Source organism: Chiroxiphia lanceolata, chromosome 4 (genome assembly GCF_009829145.1).
Source record: "Chiroxiphia lanceolata isolate bChiLan1 chromosome 4, bChiLan1.pri, whole genome shotgun sequence".
NCBI classification, from domain to species: Eukaryota; Metazoa; Chordata; class Aves; order Passeriformes; family Pipridae; genus Chiroxiphia; species Chiroxiphia lanceolata.
In genome coordinates, this window is record NC_045640.1 from 69,076,402 (window position 1) to 69,101,530 (window position 25,129).

Sequence of the window (25,129 nt, forward strand, 5' to 3'; positions counted from 1 at the left end):
TTGTATATAGAGAGGAGCAAGAACTTAAATAATTTTGAGATGCGAGTTGTTCCTAATTGGAACTGATAATACTTACTGATTCTTGAATGCTTAAAATTGGACTGGGACAAGATAGTCTTTAAGAGGAAATGTAAGCAAGAGATTTCTATGGTGAATCCTGTGCCTGTACAGGTGTTGGCAGATGTGGAGGATAAGGGATCGTGACCCTGCATGGTGCATTGCATAAAAACGTGTCACAAACTGGTCTGCTATAAAGAGGCCCCTCTCTGGTGGTCTAGTGGTTAGGATGCGGCGCTTTCACCGCCGCGGCCCGGGTTCGATTCCCGGTCAGAGAAGTCCCCCGGGCAGATGGAGCTCGTTAGCCCTGTAAGGCCATCCATCTAAGAGAAGGTCACTCTAAACAAACCTACGTCCTGAGGACCTCACTGCCACTGTCCAAGCTTGCTCGGCCCCGGCAGATGAACCTTAGGATTAAAGGGTGGGCTCAGCTCAGCGCACGCTGTGTCTCACCTAAAAAATCCACTGCGCAGGCTCGAAGGGTAAAGACCTTTCCCAAATCTTCGTTCGCGAAGACTGGCCATACATAAAGAGGCCAGAATGAAAATCTTCACTATGAAGAACCCTGGAATGCAAATCTTCGGTAACGCAACTTATTCCATAGGTAAATATATTTGCTCCAGCAATTTCAGCCCACAAAATTTTCCTGGCTCTTATGAGGATTTACTAGGAAAAAAATGTACATAACTTATCAGGACAACAGCAATTAACGGTCCATTTGATAGCCATAGCAAAAACTCCAGGAAAATCTATCCTGCAGTTGACCCTCTGATGTCAGCAGCCGCTGCATGTGTTCAGGGGGACTCAGCTCTAGCACTTATTTGATTGCAGACCAGGCCTGCTGGGTGCTCAGTGTCAAAGAAAACAAGAAAAAATGAGCAGATAACACAAAATTAGAGGAGAGGAGGGATTGTTGCTAAGAGAGTTCAAAAAGAATATTTTGGACGCAAGTCAAGAAAAAGTTGAGATTATTTGAAAAAGAGTGTGAGGCGAAAGGATGTGCCAGTGAAAAGGTCAAAAAGGAAGTTTGAGGAAAAAACAACTTGTCTTAGATATTTGAGAGCCTTGAATTAACAGACTAAAGCTTGATATTGTTGCAAAGAACCAGCAGCTTTCTCAGTTAAACCCTGTCAGGCTATTGTGTTTACACATGGTGTGTCTAACAAATCCTGAGGTTCTTCCTTAGATGCAGCAAGGCTTGAGTAAAACGTGCTGGATCATACAAGGTAACTCTTACTGAGCTACATCAGAAGAGTAAGGTAGGTGTAACTAGCTACCAAGTGTAGTAGTTGTGACATCCAATACCCTAATGTACTGATTGTTTACATTTATGTAAATAACTGCTTACAGTAGTTATGCAGGTACTTTAAAAAAAAAAAAACACAGGTCAGGATGACTGGTCGAGAAAGGACAAAATTTGGGATAAAATTGTACTTGCATTAGTCCTCTTAAAGCTCTTCAAAATGGTCAGGAATGCCTTTCAACACAACTTCTTCCTGTTTTTCATAAACACATGACTGCAGACTTTGTGATCATATGCAGAAATCAAATCTAGGCTGGCAGTGATCTACCTGTGCTGAACTGCACCTCCTGAGAAGCAAATTTTAAAAGCTTATGTAAAGCTCCATACTATCCCTCCTAGTTTGTGTTGGTACCCAGAAATTAAAGTGCTGTAACCCAACTGGGCCTTACAAAGCTGCATTCCTGATGGGTGATGGCAACAATGGACATTTTCAATCAACTGGCTGAAAACAAAGCATTCACTCAGACTGATTCTGGAAAGTGGTCATTCAAATAAGTGCTTTTCAGCATGCTCTTTGGAAAATATTTTCAGCACACATCTTAATTTTAGAATGCAACGGTGCATAAAAATCTAACAAACATCTCAACAAAAGAAATTCATTTGAAGAACCTTGGCAGTCTTGAGATGAACATAGTAAGTTTAGAGATTCATGGCTAGGCTTCGTGAATGAAGATTCGGGAAGGGCTGTACGTGCGTTTGTTGCAAGCGCGTTGGTGGCTAAAAAGGCCAATACGAGATAGATATGTCCGATTGCAAAAGGCACAGCAGAAAGACTCCTTAGATGGTAAATTCTGCAGGACACAATTCTTTCTGCATTGTCTTTTCTCCTCAAGGGTGATCCTGCATGCGTTCTCAGAAGCATCAGCAGCATCAGATGGTGTGTCTCCAGACCTCCCGATTGGAGGCCAGAGTAGACCGGTTATGATGATCAATATGGCCAAGGCTGAGATGTTGTTTCAGGGAGTCCTTGTATCTTCTCTTTGGGGCTCCTCTCATGCGGCAGCCGGTGGCAAGTTCACCATAAAGCAAGATCTTAGGGAGGCGGTGATCCTTCATCCTGGAGACGTGCCCTGCCCAGCGCAGCTGTGTTCTCAGCAACATGGCCTCGATACTTGTGACTGCTGCTTGCTCTAGAACAGATGTATTGGTCACATAATCTGACCAGTGGATGTTTAAGATTGTATGAAGGCAGCGTTGATGGAAGCGTTCTAGGAGACGCAGGTGGTGGTGGCAGATGACTCATGATTCAGATCCGTATAAGAGAGTAGACAGCACTATGGCTCTGTAAACACTGATCTTTGTACTTTTCTTCAGGTGTTTATTTTGCCAAACTCTTTTATGAAGCTTTCCAAAAGCACTCTATGCCTTTGCTAACCTGTTGTCCATCTCTCCATCAATCTTACCATCCGAGGAGATGAGGCTACCTAGGTAGTTAAACTGCTGGACTGATTTGAGCTCTGATTGGCCAATGGTGATATGGGGATGAAGGAAGACTTCCTGAGGTGTTGGTTGATGGAGAACTTCTATCTTCTTTAAGCTGACTTCCAGCCCAAAGAGCTCAGCAGCGTCTGCAAAGCAGGATGTTAAACTCTGCAGAGCTGCTTCTGTGTGGGCAACAAGGACGGCGTCATCAGCATAAAGCAGCTCCCAGACAAGATGGTTTAAGGTCTTGGTGTGGGCCTTCAGTCGCCTTAGGTTGAATAGGCTTCCATCAGTATGATATCGAATGTAGATGCCGTCCTGATCATCGAGGGCTGCCGTGGCCCTTTGGAGCATCATGCTGAAAAAGATTGTGAATAGGGTTGGAGCGAGAACGCAACCTTGTTTCACGCCATTAGTTATTAGAAAGGGCTCAGAAAGCGCATTGCCATATCTGACTTGGCCGTGCTGATCCTCATGGAGTGAGATGATCATTTTAAGGAACTTGAGGGGACAACTTAAACGTTCCAAAATCTGCCATAGACCTTTTCTGCTCACAGTGTCGAAAGCCTTGGTGAGGTTGACAAAGGTTACATAGAGACCTTTGTTCTCTTCCCTACACTTCTCTTGCAGTTGTCTGAGAACAAATACCATGTCTGTGGTGCTCCTGTTGGCTCTGAAACCACACTGACTTTCAGGTAGAATTCCTTCTGCTATAGTGGGTATTAGTCTGTTCAAGAGTATTCTTATCAGGATTTTGCCAGCAATGGAGAGCAGAGTAATACCATGGTAATTTGAGCAGTCTGATTTAACTCCTTTCTTCTTATACAAAGTGATGATGACAGCATCACGAAGGTCTGAAGGTAGTTCACCTAGTTCCCAACAGCGCTCCACAAACTTGTGAAATTTAGCATGGAGTGCAAGGCCCCCATGTTTCCAGACTTCGGGTGGAATTCCATCAACCCCAGCTGCCTTGCTGATTTTCACCTGCTGTATGGCTTTGAGGGTTTCTCCTAAAGTGTGGGCAATATCCAATTTGTATTTCACCAGTTGTTGTGTGATGGACTGAATTGCTGAGTCTTGGACTACACGGTTGGTACTGAAAAGAGTCTGAAAGTGTTCAGACCATCGATTCAGAATGAAGGTTTTATCTGTTAGAAGGGTTTGACCATCAGCACTGAATAGAGGGCTTTGGACCTGGTATGTAGGCCCATATCCTGTTTTCAGGACCTCATAGAATCCTTTGTGATCACCTGTATCTGCACATAATTGAGTTTTTTCAGCTAGATCGATCCACCACTTGTTCTGGATGTCACGGAGTTTCTGCTGGAGCTTGCTGCATGCAAGATGAAAGGCTATTTTTCTTGCGTGACAGGATGGCAGTGCAAGGTGTGCTTGGTGGGCAGTTCTCTTCTTCCTCAACAATTCCTGGATCGTTTAGAGATTAATCAATCATATTAAACAAGGATTTTTACTTGAAAATGTATTTTAAGTACCCCTGTAAAATTATGCTCTAAAATGTCAACTGCTGTAACATTATCCCCTTCAGAGTTGCAAGCCTTGGGGTTGTATTTTTACCAGTTAAGTAAAAGGATAGTGTGCCCTTGTGGAGAAAATGAAATCAGAGGTTTTCATCTTTTCCTCATTCAAGTATTTCTTCACCTACAAGACTAGACTGATGATGCTGCTACTGTTGCTGAAAGGACAGTTAAGCTACAATTTGTCTTGGCCTGGTTTGACATTGTGGGGATTATTTACTGTACTCCAGATCACTCAGATGACTCTTGTAGAGCTGCCTATTTCATAGGAATGATATAAGCACTACATTAGTTTGCTTTCTTTTACCTGAATATATTTCAATAAGTTTATATCAGGGGTTGAAGTGAAAGAGATGGGAATAGAAGTTTTTCTATTGAAATGCATAATTAACAATAATCTGTCTTTTGATACACTTCTTTGAGCATCTCTCTTCACTTGTCACTACTTGTTCAAGATACAATCACATAAGCTTCAATTTGGATGTTACTTGATATCTATAAGTATTGCAGATTAGGGAATTCTGTTGTATTTAGTAGTAAGCCTGTGGCTGGGGAGCTTAAAACTGAAGCAAATGGAGTATACAAATAGAAATGGAAGACATTACCATATTTGATGCTGAATAATCTCTCCCAGGATCATCACTACCCTGGAGCAGGGCAGCTTTGTACCTCTGTAAAGCTACTGCTGTAGAAGCTGTGTAATTTTCTGTAAGATGCTGAAATGTGAGCTGCCTCAGAATGATAGAGACAAAATAGTTCCCTCATTTGGTGACTAGAGCTCTTAGTTTACGACCAAACCAGTTCCTGTTCCAATGATTCTTTAAAACATATTTGGGACAGTCAACTGTTTCAATAGGAGGAAAGGGAGATCTAGGACAACTTAAAAATACCAGTTGGGTGAAACACAATTCCTTTTCATGGGCCACCACAGCCTTTTGTTCGCCTATCCCTAAAAAGCTTCCAGGTGAGGTCTTGAGGCAAAAATAAGCAATAGACAAATTTAGGGTGACCAAAACTCGTTTTGAGAAATAGTCTGTTTCACAGGAAGAGTTGCTGAGCTGTGAATAATTATTAGTGAAGAAAGAGCCATACATTATTAAGCTTAATGTGACTTTGAAATTTCTCTATAATCAATGCTGCACCAAATAGTCCATCAAATCTCAGCAGAGAAAATTATTCTATGTATTATACATGTATTAGTATATGTATTAGTTCAGGATTTTGACTATTTTTCAAAAAGAAACTTAAACTTGGGAATGGTTAGTATGCAAGGGCTCAAATGCTGGAAGAAAAGAATTACCTAGCATTACGTTTATAATTACCCTTTCCAAGAACACACACTTCTTCACTACCTAGATTTTTATAGAAAAATATAATCGCTAGAGTCATAGCTTTGCTCTGTCAAATATTCCTTCAAAATTCTCCTTGCAAATGCAGTGGAATGGTACTACATGTCCCTTCATGGTCCTGAAACATCAGATTGATTATATCTGGAGAAAAAAGTGCTAAAATATGACTTAAAACAGTCTCATTGCATGAGTTAAGGATGAGTTGATTAGGCTTTCCGAGTATAAGGCAACAGCAACAGAAATTTTCTGATAAACAGAGCTTTAAAGTAATTTCATAAAATATAATGTCTTTGTTGTTGTGGAAACATTGCAGTGAGCTGTCAACAGTCTCCACTGCCTTGTTTTAACACTCAGATGAATTCTATGTGTATTTTAATATTTGTTTGTTCTGAAATCATAGCAATCTGCCTCAGGCAGATTAGTAAGAGACAAGCTGGCATATTCAACTGTATAAGGGATTCTGAACAAGTAGCTGAAAAGCAACTATTTAAAAATCAGCAATCCTTTTTCAGACTGAGACAAAATGAGAGACATGTAGGCATTTTCTTTACCAGGTTTTATAACTATCTGAATTGCAACAACAGGGAAAAAACCCAGGCTTCTTTTGTTGAATGGCATTGTTGGAGAAATGCCTTTCAAACATGACAGTAAAGCAGGAGTCTCTTCATATACAGACCAATTTGCATCATCCTCTCACACAGAAAAGTCAGTAAAATGTCATTTTTGCTTGAAATGCATTAAATGTAAGAACAGCAACACTCACTTTCCTTTTTTGAAGGAAAAGCGTTATAGAGAGACAATTCTTTTAAAAACACAAGTTTTCATTAGAATTTGCCTTCTTAGCATACACATTTGTATCATATATTAATAATGCATATTAAAACTCACCCTCAGCTGTGTGTCTGGAGATTCTGAAGGTGACAAAGGGCACCTGTTGTTTTTAAGCCCATACGCAGCTCTTTCAGTGTAACAGCACAGCTGGCTCACCTCACTCACTGCCTCCCACTTTATGGATTCCAGGGCTCCGAATCTTTTCTCTTTCCCATTTTCCTAAACCTAACCTTAGCCTAGTCCATTTGCTCTTATAACAAGCATGCTAATTGTTTCTGTCAATAGAGTGGGTCAAATGCTTTCCTTTTTAACACCAGTGACTTCCCTGGACCTGTTTGTGTGTAACCGAGCGGGGAAGATGCCATTAAGACAGCAAAAAAATAAATATAAGAGCACAAATGTTTCTGAGGATTTAATGCATATATGTATGAGTCTGTTTGGTGAGTCTGCTGTCACACAGCATCTTAATTTTTTGGACTGGTCTCCTGTAAAAGCTCTAATCTAAAGTCTATCAAAGAATAGACTAAGAGAAGTTGAGTTAGCTAAACATGTAAGAATTAAATATGGCTCTATTACATACATACCAATAAACAAAAGGAAGTCAAAGTGCTAAATTAAAATATAAATTTCAAAGATTTTGACAGGTGAAAAAATAATAGCATAGTTTTAGTTGGCTGTTATATGGGACTATGTATGTTTTTTCATTCATGAAGGCTATTTTGCTTGAATTTCAGCCTCTGAGGAAAAGCTTTTTTTTTGTTCTTCTTTAGTTTTTTAGGGTTTTTTTAGTACTCCCTACAGTGGAAGTATGAAAGAAAGGGGGTAATTGCACTGTTTCCTTTCTAGAGGTGATTTTGATGCAGAGTTTTCATTTTAAAACTGGAAATTTAGATTTCAGTTAAGATTCTTGTGACTTGGGTATATAAGTAAAGTACATGTCTTGCTGCTAACACTCCCAGATTTTATGTTACTGAATGCTCTGAAAAAACATCATGGGTCACCTGAAAGGACAGGATTGAATTCGCTTCCGCAATAGTCTGCCTTTGTCTTTGTGACTTCAAAAAATTAGGGAATGTCTATCCTTAGAAGGGTTACATAGATCATGGCTGGGCTTCGCGAACGAAGATTTGGGAAGGGCTCTACTCACGTTAGTTGCAAGCGCGTTGGTGGCTGAAAAGGCCAATACGAGATAAAAAGAGTTACATAGGCATAGGAGTAAAAAGGTACGGAAGAATTAAATTTCTTCCATCTGTTTATTTGGGGTAGTGTATCAGATTATGCTTTTACTATATAATATTTTAAAAGCTGGTGTCAGTGGAACTGAGAAAAAGAATTATTAAAACTGCATTGTGATATGACTGCCTTGGGGGGGACTAACCTTTGCACATATTCCTCACAAATGAGGGTTTTTGTAATCTTATATAATGTGGTAAGGGAGTCTTTTCTGATAGTAGGAAAGCAGCTCAAGCCCTATTTATCAGTGCCCAGACCAGCAGCCATATGTTTAAAGAACAATTAGCATTGCACCTGATTCTGATCAGATGTTCATTGTGGTTTTCTTAATATTTAGTTACAATTATTTGTTTCTTTAATTAATATTTTGCCAATTATATTTGCCAGTATGGGGCTAAGCCTTGTGAAGTTGTGGGACAAAATGGCACAAAACTGGAAAGGCAGTTGTTCTATAAAAAATTATTTGATTTGGCAGGACAGGAAAGGCTCGGATGGGAAAAAGTCATGTTCTGTAACTCCTGTCATTGCTTAGATTCATCAAGGGCATTTTCTGTTTGACATAGTAAACTGCTATAGGAAAGGGTCTGAATATAGATTACCCTACTTACCCAAATCTGTCAGTGAGAGTCGTTGCCGTAATTGGCTAAGAGTATCGGAAATGGTGAGAGATTAATACTGTTTTCTCCTAACATCTTGTTTAGTTTGTTTCAAGACTGATGATCAGGCACTGAGGGATAGTTTTATGAAGTCTTTTGTGTTGCTTGTTGACTGAAATACAGCTTGGACTTTTTAGGATGGGTAACAGGTTCCTGAAGAATGAATGGGTTGTCTGAAATTATTAATAGAGGAGTCAGAGCAAGGGATGTGATTGTTTGCCCTCATGCTTTGCTTTTGTTTTCATTCCCTGCCCACATTCATTCTTTGTCTAGTAATATCTTGGCTGCAACATGAACTGTAGTTTAAATCCCATTTTAGTGTCCCACTTCAATAACAGGACTAGTTACTTGCACACCTCCCAGCATTAAATCAGGTGGTCCTACACTGGATATTTGGGTGACAGCATCCTGCTTCCCAGCTGTGATAATAAATAAGGGGTATAAGATCTGGCATTTGTAAACTCTTTTATTTTGGAAATTTCTTTTCAACATCTGGATAAAATTATTCAAAAACATATTCCTCCAAATGAAATATTTTTATCTAAACAGTGGTTTGTACCATGAATGCAGATAAACTAGTATTAGTCAGGTACACTGATTAATAGCAAGAATGTGAAAAAGAAACTATCCCCCTCCCTCAGTTTGTTTGTTTGATGTGTTTGCATGGACTAAACTTATAGTATAAATTATTAAATTATGCCTGTAATTTGTACCTCATACTGCACATATTTTAATCAGATTGTGATTTCTGGTACTTTAGTAAAACAGACAAGAATATAGCAATGAGTGTGAGCCAGATACCTCAAGGGTAGGTATCTAGTATTATTTTAGGAGCTTTGAGGTATCCCATCTGGTTTCCAGCTGCTGATAAGGAAGAGCAGCTCTTCCATTTGTCACACCTAGGCAGGCAAAACTTTTGAATGTCCTAGAGTATCTAATGACACTGGTTGCTACTCTTCAGGCACATGGATTCTTTTGCTGGCACTTCTGTGTCTGTAGAAAAGGATTGCAAATGAAGATTTTTCTGTTAGCTGAGCTTCCTGCTATGATGGAAAGTTTAATCCCCAATACAGAATGCATGGCTTTGGCAGCACGTCTGGGCAATAACCTGAAGCAGTTCTACATATTTTCATACATGCTATAAAGCTAACTTGGCCCAATTGAAATAAACTCAAAACTTTTTAAGGACCAAATCTGAGAAATACTTTAAATTAAAGTTCCATTTATAAATAGTCTTTTAATATCTGTTACATGGTTGCCAGATGGCAAACTGTTCTTTTATAACTAAAGATCTAGTATGTTGTATTTCTGTTCTTTCATATTACATTGAATTCTCAGCAAGTGATTCTGCTGCAAGAACTATAAATAGGATGTAATCCAAGGAAATATTTTCTAAATATGCCTGGTTTATACCTTTTGTTGTTTATTTGAAGTCAGAATTCTTTCTATAGTATCAGAGTTTTGTTTGGATTTAATAGGGCTTTACCACTATGTTTTAAAATGGTTCTGGACCATGTTCTGACCATGTCCTGGCCTGCATCCAGGCCAGTGTGGGCAGCAGGATTCTGACCCTCTGCTCTGCTCCTGTGAGACCCCACCTGCAGTGCTGCACCCAGCCCTGGGGTCCCCAGCACAGGAAGGACATTGACCTGTTGGAGCGGGTCCAGAGAGCGCCACCAGGTTGATTAGAGGGATGGAGCAACTCTGCTGTGAGGAAAGGCTGAGAGAATTGCATTTGTTCAGCCTGGAAAAGAGAAGGCTTGAGAGTGACCTATTTGTGGCCTTCCAGTAACTGAAGAGAGCCTGTAAGAGCATGTAGTGACAGGACAAGGGGGGAATGGCTTCAAACTGAGAGTAGGTTGAGACTGGATATGAGGAGAAAGTTCTTTGCTGTGAGAGTGGTGAGACATTAGAACAGATTGCCCAGACAAGTTGTGGATCCCCATTCCTGGAGGTGTTCAAAGCCAGGACAGTTGGAGCTCTGAGCAACCTGGTCTAGTGAAAGGTGTCCTGGCCCATGGCAGGGGAGTTGAAACAAGATGATCTTTAAGATCCTTTCCAACCCAAACCATTCTGTGAATCTGTGATTCTATGAAAAGGAATGAGAGTCCTAGTTCCCATACACTATCTCTTCCCAGGAGATTTATGAAAAGGCAATTTTGATAATTTTGATTGGCGATCTTTTAACATGCCCCGAATATTTCCATTTTCTTTATTGATAAGTTTAAAGGTAAGGTGTATTATGCCTGTATTAGTCGACGTCTATCTTTCAGATTGATGGTATGATGAAAACAATGTGTGTTACAAGTTCACAGATTAATTGTGAAATTTGAGATTTTTAGTGATCAAATCTTGCCTAAATTGGTAAACGCACCTGCCATCTTGCCCTTTCATTAATGGTATCCTTCTGAAAATCCTGTAGATTTTTCATTCATTACTGCCAGTGTATGGAAATTGACTGATTCCTGTTGTAGTTACTTGTCTTTTTAATGAAGTGATTGAGTTACAGTTTACTTATGTTTTAATTAGATGTTGATTTTTGCTCATAACAGAAAAATCTTTTTTTAGGGGTAATATAAGACTGCTTTTGTCTTTGCTCTTTTGTTGAGCTAGCACTCAAAGCTACATCATCAGCAAACTCTAGATCTTCAAAATCTATTCTTACTGTGGAATGGAATGCCTATATCATTTCTCTATATTTCTAATACTAAAGTTAATGGCAATACCAAGCATGATAACATCATTATTTAATATCAATCTATTTGATTAACCATTCTTTCAAGCCTATGTTAACTATGTAAGCTCCACTGTAATGTTGGCAATGATTTTTCTTGGAACATAATAACAATTCAAGATGTTCTATAGTGGTTTGTGATAGAAGATCCCCATGTGCTGGGGAAGTCTCTGAGGTTTGTGCTGAGTGGTAAAAATGGTATTTGATGCTCTCTTTGATGATTGTACTGAGGGTAAAAATCTGTCCAACATATGAGATGCAGCTTGTTCTTGCTTTACTTCAGTCCTAAAAAAAAAAAATGGAAAAAAGGAGCTTAAAATTACTATGTCCATAGTATTTGTCACCTCCATCACTGTTACACTAAGTCATACTCATGTACGGCTCTTCTTTTGGTATCTCAATTTCAAGTCTTGTTATAATAAAGGTTTTTTCATGGTCCCATATAATTCCCTGACTGCCTCCACTTTCGCAAACCTTATTGGTTTGTAGGTCCTCCAGTCCTCACTCTGTGATGCAACATGTTTAATGTATAGTTCTGGGAATGTAATCTCATTGGTGAAGTGTCCAGTGATGCTACATTAGTCCTTGGAAAGTGGCACTTTTTGTTTTTTCTCTCTGTATTAATTTTTTTTCTGTTTATCCTTGATATCCAGATAATGTAAACTAGCTTACTGTGACTTTGTTGAACTAATAAAGTGATTTACTATTACTTCTTACAGCAACAACTTCAACATTCTTGGCAAGATACTTCCTTTTGCCTTTTACCTCCATTTTTTACTGCCTTGTCCTGACTTTTTTTCTCTTCTTTTTATCCAAGAAAAAAGCCATCTCCAGAAGTGTTTTTGAAGTGCTGATGCTTGCTTTGGCATGTTTCCTTTTTTAACATATTTGCACACAGCGTCTCTTAGCAGGTCTGTAGGTTTATTTGTCTGGGATCCAGCTGCAATTGTATCACGCCTATGACATTGCCATACGAAAAAGACTGTGACATATTCATGATGCCTTCTTGTGATAGACTCGAGTCATATAACAGCTGAAATCTGCTCTTCAGTTTAATTTGAAATTACTTTTCTAATGGTTTTTATTTCAACTCTTTGATATGCTTTTTGGTGGAATGGCTTTTCCCTAATTGTGAAGCCTAAAAGCAAGTGTAGTTTTGCCAGGCTTTCCACACTCTGGCTAAGTTAGTCTGTAGCACTCAGCTTCATTTTCCGTGTCTCCACCCTTTATTCAAAAATAGTTTGTAAAATGCACAGGTTTTTGCAATTAAAATATAATTTATTAACTTTCTTGGTCAAAGTTATTGCACTGAGAGGATAGCCACACGCTTTTGTTGTATTCCCACAAAAGGCTGTGGCAGATAATCTTGCATAGAACACTGGCAGTACTTTTGTGGTCATGGTTGTTGCTATTGTTTGTTTTATTGAAATTGAGATGACTGCAGTTTGAGAGTTTGATCTACAAGCCAAGGGACAAAAGGGCCATTTTATTACATTTTAGACAAATTGTTTGTCTAGTACAAAATGCAAAAAGGCAGGGAGAAAGAGGGGGCAATCTGGTGCTCACCCTTGCTATAGCAAGTGTTCTGTGGGGTTGAGATGCCTGGGACTTGCAGGGAAAACACTCAGATTCTCTCCTGCATTGGAACCTGGCAAGTGGCTATAGCCCACCAGTTTGAGTTAATGTGTTTTCGTTTGGAATTTGTTTTAGAAATAGCGTGAGACTTCAGGGATGTGGAGAGACGTTCACCTGGAACGCTGTTTTTCCACATTTTCTTAAAGGCTGCGTTACTTGGCTAATAGCTACAGTCTGGGTTGCAAAGATTAAAAACTCTTTTTACCTGTTTTTACTTGTCAGTCATTCTATAATACACACTGCGGTAAAACATTACTAGGCAAAATCATTATATGTCTGACATTTTCAGTGTACAATACTAAAGATTAAAAATGAGCAGCCTGATATATCCTCATCATAGATAAGTGTCCTACCCTGACAGATCAGCTGAAACATAAAAGTGAACATTTTAAAGGGGTTCATTAAAGTTCTGATATGTCTTTATGCTAAGAAGTGACAGTTCATGTCTTTTATTATTCATATAGATGTACCTTAATTCAAGGTTTCTTTCTGAATATAAAATTGGTTTGGAAATATAATACAGAGGGAATAGTAACTTTTTGGCAGCTGTATTTGAGGACTCATGGAGAAGAGATGAGATTCCTGGGAGGTAACCATGCCTGTCTTCACAGTGAAATTATTAAAAGAAAGTTATACATGAGTCATCCCAAGTTAAAAATCTCATAAAAATAAAACCCCCCACATAATCAACTAATCTATTTGCAATTACCTAGCAGGTAATTAAGCAACTAGAAAGAACAAACATGGAATTTTCAAGGTAAATCCTGTTAAAGCAATCTAATTTTCATCTCTGGCAGGATTCATTGTGTAGAACAGAAACTGCATGTATCACATCACCTTAAAAAAGATTTTGCGGCTGTTTCAGATGACATCCAGCTAAACGAATCAATAAAAGTTGGTGTGGATTAAATTACTACCATGTGAATGCAGATTTTGCTGGAAAGTCATATGCCATGTATCAAAGGTTCCCAATAAAAAGGAAAAATACACCAAATGGAGTTCTTCAGGAGTCTCTCCTGTGCTCATTATTGTTCACAGTTTCATTAATAACTTGAATGATGGCATAGAATATTTCATTAAAGTCCCTTGGAGAAAATAATCTTAGATTTAATAATTTCATCCTAAAATTAGCTGATAATATTTGAATTTTAAAGTATCTTGACCAACTGCAGCAAAGTTTTTAAGTATTTAAAAATACAATTCAGTCATGATGTATAAAAATAACTGCATTGAGGTAGGAATAGTGAGAGACTGTGTTTTTATGACATCAAATATTTATTGGCAATCTGTACCTAAGATAGATAAATAGAGCAGGTGTCAGAGACATTTTTAAGAACAGATTAGAAAAACATGTATGAGAGATGGTTTATGTCTATCTGGTCCTTTCTACTGGTAGTGGGGTGGATCAAATAGCCTCCCAAGTTCCCAATCTGCTATGGACTCTATTATGAAATGAACCTGGTATGCCTGGCAGGAGTCAGAGCTGTAAGGATGTGAGTCTGATCTAATGTCATTCAGCTGTCCTGAGTGAATGTCTGGTTTACATGACTATAACCGAGCTACAAGTTAAGCCCTATGTGTGGGATTTCCAGAAAATCTCAGTGTCCGTCTAATTTGCCCTGAACACAAGTTGTATAATGCCCACTGGAGTTATTTGGCCTTGAGATAAACACTTTTGAAAATCTCACTCTGTATTTACCAGATGAATTTCAATTTCATTTATAAATCCACATCAATACTCTATGGTTTCTGCATCCATGACTGGATGTTGGTAGCAGCAGGAATGACCTGCATTATTCTGCAGGATGCTGGTTGCTACTCTTTGTTCTGAAGGGTGTTGAAAGGTGAATTAATTCCCCTCTATTGTTTTCTTTCTTTAATGGCATACCCAGCTAATTCTTTTTCCTTTTCACTTCAAAGCTGTATGCTTCCTGACAGGGACAAAGAAGATCTGCTGATGGCAATACTCTTGCTACTGGTCTTGATGGGAACAAAAAAATAATGATACAGTTCAGTTTCTCAAATTGCCTTAGAGCCAGAATTCTCATACAAAGGTTCTATTTCTGTATTAGCAGTTTGCAAAACCACAGCAAGGCAAGGGAGGAAAGGTTGTTACAGGACTCCAGTGCACCCAGAATTTAGAGGTGTCTTTGTGATCCATTTTCCCTGTTGCAAAGCTCTCCCCTCAAATATAAAAAGAACATTGAACTACAAAATTTAATTTTATTAAAGCACAAACTGGAACTGTGAGCTTTTAACTACTGAGTTGAAAAAAACTCTCTGCAGATTTGACAGAAAAAAATGTTTGTATGTGACTCTTGCCTACATGTTATGTCCTTGCATGAGGTGTCTTCAGGTTTGCTGCTGTTCCTAGTAGAGTGTCATGGTCTGATGTGCTGCAGAGACTTCTGCAGAATATCCTGCATGTCCTTGTGATATGGTTTGAAGCTGGCTCCCTGCCAGGTCTCCAAACCTTACCACAAGAAGTCCCTCCCTCCCCCCCAAACCTCAGGGACAAGAGGGAGAAAAACAACCAAGAAAAACTGAAATGAGAGAGACAGCTATAGCAATATATATAAAAATATATTTACACTTATGTTACAGTTATATACAATTGAAATATATATACAATTTCACAAGGGAAAGGGAAGGGGAAGGGAAAAAGGAACAAAACCAAAATAAAAAATATATATATCTTGATTAGTAACCCAATATCTAGCAACTAAAAGAGTTAGCAAAGAAATATCTCACTACTCTCCTTGGGACAACCGAGAGTCACTCTGGAACAATCGCCGGCAACCTCCGCCTCCCAAGGTCAACAAGGCCTTACCAGGCTGCGCTCTCCAACACGGCAGACTCAACAGCAGGGAACCTGCACCTCCAAAGTCGCCGGAAGGAAAGAGAGCGAAGGCCTCTCCTCCTTTCTTCTTACAGTCTGGCTTACGTAAAAATCGTAGGGAATACTGGGTAAATCTGGGCCCTTCCTTGGCTACAAACTGGTCACTAAGGAAGGCCTAGACCAAACTACCACACCTTGGTAAAGCATGGGGGCGGATTTCATCACCTCTGAGGCTTGTAACAAGAGAATTTAGTTTGTTCTTGCATCAGGTTTCTCACTTTATGTGTGCGTTGTTTCCTTTCTCTGGCTGCCGCAGACTGTGCTCCAGAATTTTTCTGTGCTGAGCAAGTTTATCTGCTCTGAGGTGGTGACTCTCCTGTCTCTCCTTAACCCAGAGAGCAGTAGCCAGTACTACGGGAACAGGGAGCTTTTCTCCTTGCTACTCAGCCTCAACCTTTCAAAGTAACACAACATACAGTAACCGTGAACAAAACAGATCCATTCACTCCATGTACCAATTCATGTTCATCTGTCCTAGATTCCTTTGAACCTCTCATAGTTCTGAAGTAACAGGGCCAACAGACTGGGAGTGCCATCATAGCAATTATTTTCTCAACCTGTGAATTAAAACTTCTGTGACTCTCTGGTATCTTTCCTAACCTGGTTAACTTTGCACAAGCCTGACTTCTGTCGTGTATGTAGAGACAATTCATCCAAATTGCTGGACTTTTTTTTTTTAAGTGAGTCTTTCTGTATTACTGAATGTGTCAGTCTTACAGTCCCCTCCTGAAGCTGGAGAAGCGAATCACATTGCTGCCTGCCTTAAAATACCCATAATGGATGCATATGCAATCAAGTGAAAAACTGCCTGTTTTTGACAACTGCAGTCTTTCCTATTATGAATTTATAAGATAAACGCCTTTTATGTTTAGAATCTAACCTCCCTTTTTCCTGCCTTGAAGAGGTCTGACTTTAGAACATGTGTGCAGTGAGATTTCCGATATTTACAGGAATACTTACAGATGTTTGCATTAAAGTATAAGCCATAATAATCCAGTTCATACCAACAGATCATGTCAAAAGTCATACCCTGTGATAGGGAAGGGGGAGAATTGCACAGAAGTGCTTAAGAATCCATGATTCCCTCTACTACTGGACAAGCAGTAACTCAACTGGCAGCACCTTTGCACAGGTTCCTTGGCACTCAGTGCCATATTAAGGGGTACACAAAACATTCTCACATTCTCTTTCTGCTCTGTCCCATTGTTTCCATGGAGAATATGTGGATATTTTATGGTGATATTTTTGTGTACCAACAGCCCAGGAAAGTTCTTAGTGACGTGTGTCTTGCTGAAACCTTCAGTTCAATGGAACTTAGCCTGCCAGTTAAAAAATAGAAGAGAAAGTTTGATAGGAAGCAGAAAAATTGGAAGTAAAAATTAGTCAGGAATTCAGCAAATTCCAAAAGTCTGTTTAAATTATCCGCAGCTACTAAAATATATAGTTTTTTAAACTGAAATAGGCTAGAGAGTTTGTAATTTGAAAAGGTGAGAGAATTTTAAAATGAATGCTCTATTGAACTGCTGCGTGACTTAGAAATTGAGTTAATGTGTGGCTTCTGAGGTAATTTTATTAAAACATTATTAGGTCTATTTACTTTATGCACGAGAAATCCTATTTGGAGGATATGGGAAAATTTAGGAATAAGACCAGCAAATTCTAGTCTATAGCGGGAAGAACAGTCATAATACCTGAGTTCAAAAGTGCAATCTGTTCTGATATTAGTTTTACAATTTTAATGGAAAGGATCACAGGCAAGTGATACAAACCAGAACCCGTTGCCCTGTGTCTGAGGAAGCTGCAGGGTTGTGACTCTGCCTCATGATGTGGAATTGGAGGCTATACCACTTAGCAGTGACAGGAGACTAAAGCTCCTACTGTCCTCTTCCAAAGAACTGGTGCTCCAATCAATGCAAGGACTGCATGGTGTGAACTCCTCTGAGAAAGCAATGCATATTTTCTCCTCACAATAATACTTTTACTCATTCCTGTGAGAAACTTGGGGAAAAAAAAAAGATTTTGACTCAAGCTGCTGTGGAACTTGAAAGTAAATATGAGTTTATGTCCCATGATACTTTTAAAGCAGAAGTTCTGCTTTTCATTTTAAGATAGTTGATTGCTAGTTATGTTGTAGAGTCTAGCTGTGAACTTTGGCTTTGCTTTGGCCTAGACTTGTGGCATCTAGCTTGTTTCAGCACAGAATATGTAAAACACTCAGCTATATAAATCTCTAGTCTCTGAGGAACCATCTTTCCATATCTGACATTAATGAGGTACACCTGCACAGTGTTCCACTATTTCAAGATCTCTGTATCATTCCATTTATCAGAGCTATCTGAATCCAGCAACACACCAGAACTAAGACAATGAAAAAGGGAACAGTTTTCTCATTAGGAATGCAAAAGTTTCAGTGTTTTGGCTTTCATTCTTTGTAACATGTGTTGAACAGCATTAAGTTTGATCAATATCTAAATATGTACACACACATTTATGAAAACAATAATGCAAATTAGGTTTCCTCTCCAGCTCTGTCACTGGGGAGAGGGGAAGGCGCATAATTTCATATGTAATCTGAAAACTGGTAAAAAGAGATGCTGTGTCAACTTTCTGCATTTTGTTTAAATTAAAAGCAATATATTATCCTTGTTTATTTAACTAAGTAAAACACTAAGTTGTTTGACTGAATATGTATCCATATGAGAAAGAAATTTAGAGGAGTCAAAGACAAATTTAAAAAACACAGAATGAAGAAAGGAATGCAGGACTCATGGAGCCAGCTGGTATCTATAACATCGCCTGCTTTCTGTTACGGTGAATCTCTACACTAACGCCTGGCTTTAGACTTCTCTTTGGGCAGAAATACTTCTGTATGAAGCACAGTGATTCTGCTCGAGACCTTGCAGAACTGGAGACCAGATAAACATTTCCAAATCTGGGAGACTGAAAACTAGATCAAAGATCCTCAACAGTGAAGGAAAAACTGGGTTAGAGCTCCTCAGTAGTGCAAGCAAAGTTCAATTTTGTGGAGATGTGATTCTGGCAGGGATGGTGAAAAGCTGTTGAATGAAAAGCAGTTGGATAGGATCAATGAAAGCTGGAGCAGATAAAGAGGGTGCAAATGAAAAGAGTGCTGAAAAAAACAGGGAGGCTGAGAAGGAGACAGAAAGGGTTTGCACTCAGAGGGAGAGAGAACTAGTAAAGAATTTGAATGGGTAAGAAACCAGGGGTGTTTTAAGGGTTATGAAAGGCTGTGTAATTGCTTTTTTCCTCTCCCATTGTTGTGAAAGTATGTAGCCTTCCTTGCCCCTGTGCTCTTTTTTGGGGGTTCCACAACCAGTTTTCTTCCCCTGGAGTTCCCTTTTCTCCACTATGCTTCAGTCCTACTACTCTATAGATTTCCTGTACCTGTGCAGAGGAGGGAAGGCCAGAGAGACGCAGTTGCTTCTACTAATTGAAGAAGGGGGGGCAGAAAGGGAGATTAGCTGTCACTACTACTAGGAGAGGCAACCCCTCACTCCAGGAATTGTCCCATAGGAAATAGTTCCCTTGTGTTATGGAATTGATAGCATCCAGTCTGGTTTCCTAGGGCTCTGATGTACGTAGTGACAAACAGGGCTGCAGACTTTACCTTCTTCAGCAGTGTTACCCAGGATAACTGCAGAAATACTGCCACAACTTTGGACCATTTTTCTGGGGAAAAAAAAATCTTCGTTGTTGGTTTTTGATTAAGCCAGAAGAAGGAAAAGGTTTTAAGAGTAGGGGGCCACGGAATGGTGAAACACAAATGCCTGTTTGCCTTGAAAGATTGTTATTGTGTGGAATGCACTTCTCACAGGAATGACTTCATCAAGGACTTCATTAAATCAACTGATTTACTGTAGTGCATTGGTGAACCATAGACTTCGTCGTTTTGTATCAATGGTGTCTGAATTCAGTGGAGTAACATCTCATACACTTGCAGGTTGTTGAAAGATGAGATCACAGATCAGAAACCCATTTGTCCCTTAATACAGAGCAATGTAAATAAAAGATAACTTGATTCTTTGGAATTGCTACAGAATTTACATAGATAGGAAGAATTTAGCTTTTAGAGGTTAATGCTAATTACATCTGGGTTACTTTCTCTTCTTACTCTTTTACCTGCAAATTATATAATTACTTTGCTTTAGATATTTATATTTGAGCAGTTTGCATACATTTTTAAGAATTAGGATATGAAAAATATTGAGACTTCTGTGGTCTGTACTGAGTCTCCTTCAAGATAAACCTCTTGATATAGATGCAGTCTGTATCCTAAATATAATACTGGGAAAGGTTAAAGCATTTTTAGTTTTATCATTGCAGAAACAAATTTTAAGAGATTTGTTCTTGTTTTGCATATAGCAGTTGAAAGTATCTTCTGACCTTATTATTAGCTGTAATTTTTCTGGTTGTTTTTCATCAATATATCTATTCATTAAAAAATTGACCAAAAAAAAGAAAGAACAGAAAACCTAAAACTGATATTGCTGGTCAGGCAAAGATGACAATTATTTTATATAATACTCCTGTGAGTATTTCTACAGGGAAATAGGAAATAAATTAGATTTCTGTAGAAAATGAGAACATATGCTGACGTGGAAATGTAAATGTCAATGTACACTGCTACTTTTTGCTTATAAATGTGTTCTACTTAGAGAAAGAAGTAAAGAAATCCCAGGCTGTGTGAACGATTGGGGAATTGCTGTAGCATTGACTTGCTTTTGAAGAATAATTTAAGCTGGCACTGGAAAGCAACATGCTCTCCTTTTATTTCTGCATACTTATCCTTGCCTTCTCACCTCTTTTCAACATGATTTAAATGGCTCCTGTCAATTGCAACAAATTCTTTTACATGCTTTTGCTTGTGCTTGCAGTTGTATTTTTTCCAAGGATAAATAGTCTCTGTTTCCCTTTTAATATGTGTTTTAACTCGTGTGAAATCAGGGGTAGGAACTGCATCTTTATCTCTTCAAGATTCTCATCTACCAGAGAATTCTCTTCATAAAAGTTTCTGACTCCCTCTGCACTTTGGACCACTTGACAGGCACAAAATAAATAGGAAACACAGAGAACTGACTCAAGACAAGGATGGTATCCTCTTGCCTTTTAAAAAATGATATTTTTACCTCTTTTGCTGGCTATGTGGAAGACAGTCATCTTCAGAAGGTAATGAAGTAGCTGAGGGCATAAGCAAATAAAAGCGGGAAGTGTAACCAGGGAACTTCAGTATGTTTGCACTCACTTTACACCCAAGCGCAAGTACTGGCCAACAGCCACATGTAATGCACTGAGTGTCATTTATTTATGGGTTCCTTTCTCAGGCTGCCTTTAATTTTATAGTCTCATTCTTCCTTCCCTGTCTGTATTGACAAACCGCTATGGCATCTGTGGGAGTGGGCAGGAGCCCACAGAGGGACAATACATGGCTCCAGGCTCGCTGCCAGGGTGGATCACAATTACAGTTATTTCCAGTTGAAGGTTCAGGTTTCCCGCTTCCACAGGTAATAACCAGGACACTGAGTTCCCTGCCATATGGCACGTCCAAGACACACATAGACACTTCAACTGACAGCAGAGCCAGGAATACATATTCACGCTACTCCATAGTAATACGGTAGCTTCTGCAGCTTTAGTCTCAGTCTGCAGATTAAGTATAAATTTTATTTTGATATATCAAGTGCTTTGAAACTCAGTACTTTCGTTGTTTACTTCTGTAGAATTTTTATATCACAATATTTCATATCAGTTTAAAAAAAAAAATGAAGAAATACTTCTGAAAGGTTCTTGTTCAATTTGTGTTACACAGCATTGTTTGTCAACAGAGATAGTCACAATGTCTTTGTGAACTAGAAGCCAGTGAAATGTCTACCATAAAACAAATTTCCCGAAGAGCACCTGAATCCAGCAATAAAACTGTTTCTAATCAGGCAGCAGAACACGTGGCATAAGCCAAAACTCTACTCCAGCAACTATTTGCAACCTCTGCAACTCTAAAGAGACTTCTGCTCTCCTTCCTGGGTAATGTGATCCACAGAATTCAAATCAGAAAATTAAAAGTTAGACAAAATTACATTACAGCAATTCCATAAAAACTCTGCTTTGGTCAAGGGTCTGTGAGAGGAATTTGTCTGGCACTTGTGACCTGCCAGGTCTTGATGAAGCATTATTTTAAGTATGCAGTTTGAAAGGCAGACAAAGTGTGTTTGGAAATTGGACAATGCCGATGAACATAAGTGATAAAATGAAGCTGCGAATCAAGTGACAGAAATATCTACTGTATGAAATGATTAGATCTCTCTGTCATCAAAATTCTCACCAAAATAATGTCTAACTGCTAGTTACATTCATGGAGATACTTGTTAATTCGATTTTTTCATTGGAACTAGAAGACAACTACTTTAAGGTTCTCAGTAGCCAGGCACCGTCCCTCTCTTACTCAGTTCTGATACCATCGGTACACAGTTTTCTCGTGTCACTGCATGAGATACAACTATGTTACAAATACTGTAATTCTATAGGAAAATTCAAGAGGAAACGGGTTGCTCTGTGCTTAAGGATCTTCTCTGCTCTAATTTATCTAGTTCAGTCATTTTGTGCTTTAGGTAACCTACAGAAAACCGGTATAGCATTCATATCTTTATCATAGATTAACAATGTAATTAATTGAATTAACATTAATTTGTACTGCAGCTCTTTCCATCTACTGAACTTCGGGACACTTAAGGCATATTCCCTGGGTCAGCCTGAGTAGCACTGAAGAATCTTGAATTTCAAACATAACAACCCTCGTGGGAATAGCTGGATTTCTCTTTAATTTCAACTCTCCTGTTTTAAATAGTGATCTTCCCCAGTAATCTATATGCAGCATTCTCTTGGCATGGTGAAAATATTATTAATTGTTTGTAGAGAATTCTGTTTTAGGACCAACAGAAGACCAGCAGCGTGACTTTAATCTCTTCTCAAGCTTTCATATATGTGACCTTCACCAATTCTTTCCCCCACTTTTTTTTTTCTCATATCATGCAACAGATTTTATTATGTATTCATTGTACTCCTGAAATTTAATAAATACTGTATCACTGGGACTGAAATGGGTCTTATAATCAAGAGAAATTAATTTCAAATATGTTTTAAAAATAATTTCTCTTCAGAAAAACACAATGTGTAAAAGAAACAGATAAAATAGCAAATTAAATACATTGGGATAATTAACAAAGTAAAATTAAATTACATTATCTTTAGAATCATATGTCAGTAAAAGGTTTTGCATCTCATTTCCTCACTTAAATTTAGCTTTGTCATCTTAGTTCATTTATTAAATTTTGTTTTTTCTGGCATCTGTTAGCTAAGAACATAGACCTCAACAATAGCAGGTTCGGGAAGACCTCTTGCTCACATGCCACTGACTGCAAAAATGCTTATGCTGTGTCTGGATTTTTTTCAGGGTAGGTTTTTAACTCCCAAGACACTAAGAGAAACTCTCATGGATGTCATATTCAAAAACAATTGAATTTGACTGAGGAAAATGGACTGTTAAAATATCCCCATTATTTAAGTCTCATATAAGATCATCAAAGGGTTTGGTTTTTGCTTTATTACTTCGGAAGGAGATTTGGTAATACATTTCTATTGTTCAATTTAATTTGTAATCATTCCATTCATCTGCTTTGGACACAAATGATGTGATAAGTTGTGGCCTGCCTGTATCCTTATACTGTCTTGGGTGTTTTTTAAATTCCCAAAGTGCTTTTAAAGATATTATCTTGGTGACCTTAGTACGAACCAAAGTCTTATTTTCACTATGGTCTACCCAATGCTGTCATGACTATACTGTCACATGGTTTCCCATGTAACCATACCAGGCAAAAATATTTCAGTTTTTTGTTTTCACAGAGTAGAGAAGTGCTCCAATTTGTATAATAAAAAACTATCATTACAAGATACTGCACTCCTCTACAGGAAGAGTGTTGTCACTCTTTGAATTCTGTTCCAGCTAAAGGAGACTTTCTAGTCTTTTGTTGTACCTCAAAGCTGCTGAAAATATATATAATTTAAAAAATATATGTATAATAAGATATACAAGAGCATATAGTGACAGGACAAGAAGAAATGGCTTTAAACTGAAAGGGAGTGGGTTTAGATTGGATATTAGGAGGAAATTTTTCACTGTGAGGGTGGTGAGGCACTGGAACTTGTTGCCCAGAGAAGCTGTGGATGCCCCATCCCTGGAAGTGTTCAAGGCCAGGTTGGATGGAGCTCTGAGTAACCTGGGATAGTAAAAGGTGTCCCTGCCCATGGCAGGGGGTTTGGAACTGGATGGTCTTTAAGGTCCTTTTCAACCCAAACCACTGTATGATTCTATGACTCTCTTATATATATAAATATATATGCCTATATATATATACACACACACATATGTGTCTGTGCTGGTTTTTCTGTGTAGGTGTATCACTACCTCAGTCAAGTCATCTGACCCTATTCAGAAAACAGATGAAAAAGTCTTCTAGACTAGGAAAGGGCAGATAGCCCGAACAGGTGGATTTATGTAAAGTACAAACAAACAGATTTTCAGGGTGAAAAAGCACCCTGATGCTTCTGGTCTCATCCTTCAATTCTCACTAATGAATATATTTGCTTCAAAGAAAATAGAGATAGTTTGTAAGAGTAAGAAATATTTGAATGAATAAAGGTCCTGTGAATTTACTACAGAAATTATAGGAATAGGAGATTGTAATAATGGATTAGAGTTTTTATTTAGTCATCAGTGAGGCTGAAATTTGCTGAAGAATGTAAATTTGATTTATGAGTTGATTTGCTGGAACACAGACTCTATGTGCCTCCTAAATTCTCAGTCTGACATCAGCTGAGCATCAATGAGATTACACTGACTTAATTAAAATGAAGCTGTGACCTTTTTTCCCCTCTCCTTTGAGCTGTTGCCTGTGTTCCCATACTTGATAAAATGCTTCTTTCTCCTTGTACCCCCTTCTTTTGCTCTCTGCCCAGCAAAGCTTCATTTGCTGTGGACTGCAATGTCTACACATTTTGGTTTGCATCAAGGAAGAAACTTCAATATTTTGCTCCTATGGGCACTATAAATGGTGTGATAGTATTTTGACCTATGCGATACTGTAAGGAGTAATTATTCATATTTTTCCCTCAAATGTTGCCTAAAGTGTTGTTATTTTACACAGTTTATAAACAGAAGTGATGCCAAAACCACAAGAAGCAGATGGTTTCTGATTATTTGTATGTGAAGTATCATTCAGGCTTCATGCATTCTAGTATGGAAATTTTAATTTGATACTTCAGCAGAGAGAAAGTTTGTTATGAAGTAGACCCAAAATAATGGCCTGTTGACTATGAAGTTCCTTGGGAATGTTATTTTCTTCAACTTTTGGGGAATGATTATTTTAAGAAGTTGAGGGAAGTTACACTAATCCAGAAGTAGATT

General features: G+C 38.5%; 1 non-coding gene across 1 annotated transcript; it reads left to right on the plus strand.

The window, feature by feature from the left end:
• Positions 1-263: 263 nt before the first annotated feature.
• Positions 264-335, plus strand: TRNAE-UUC. The gene has a single exon. It is a non-coding gene; the product is annotated as a tRNA-Glu (tRNA).
• The last annotated feature ends 24,794 nt before the right edge of the window (positions 336-25,129 follow it).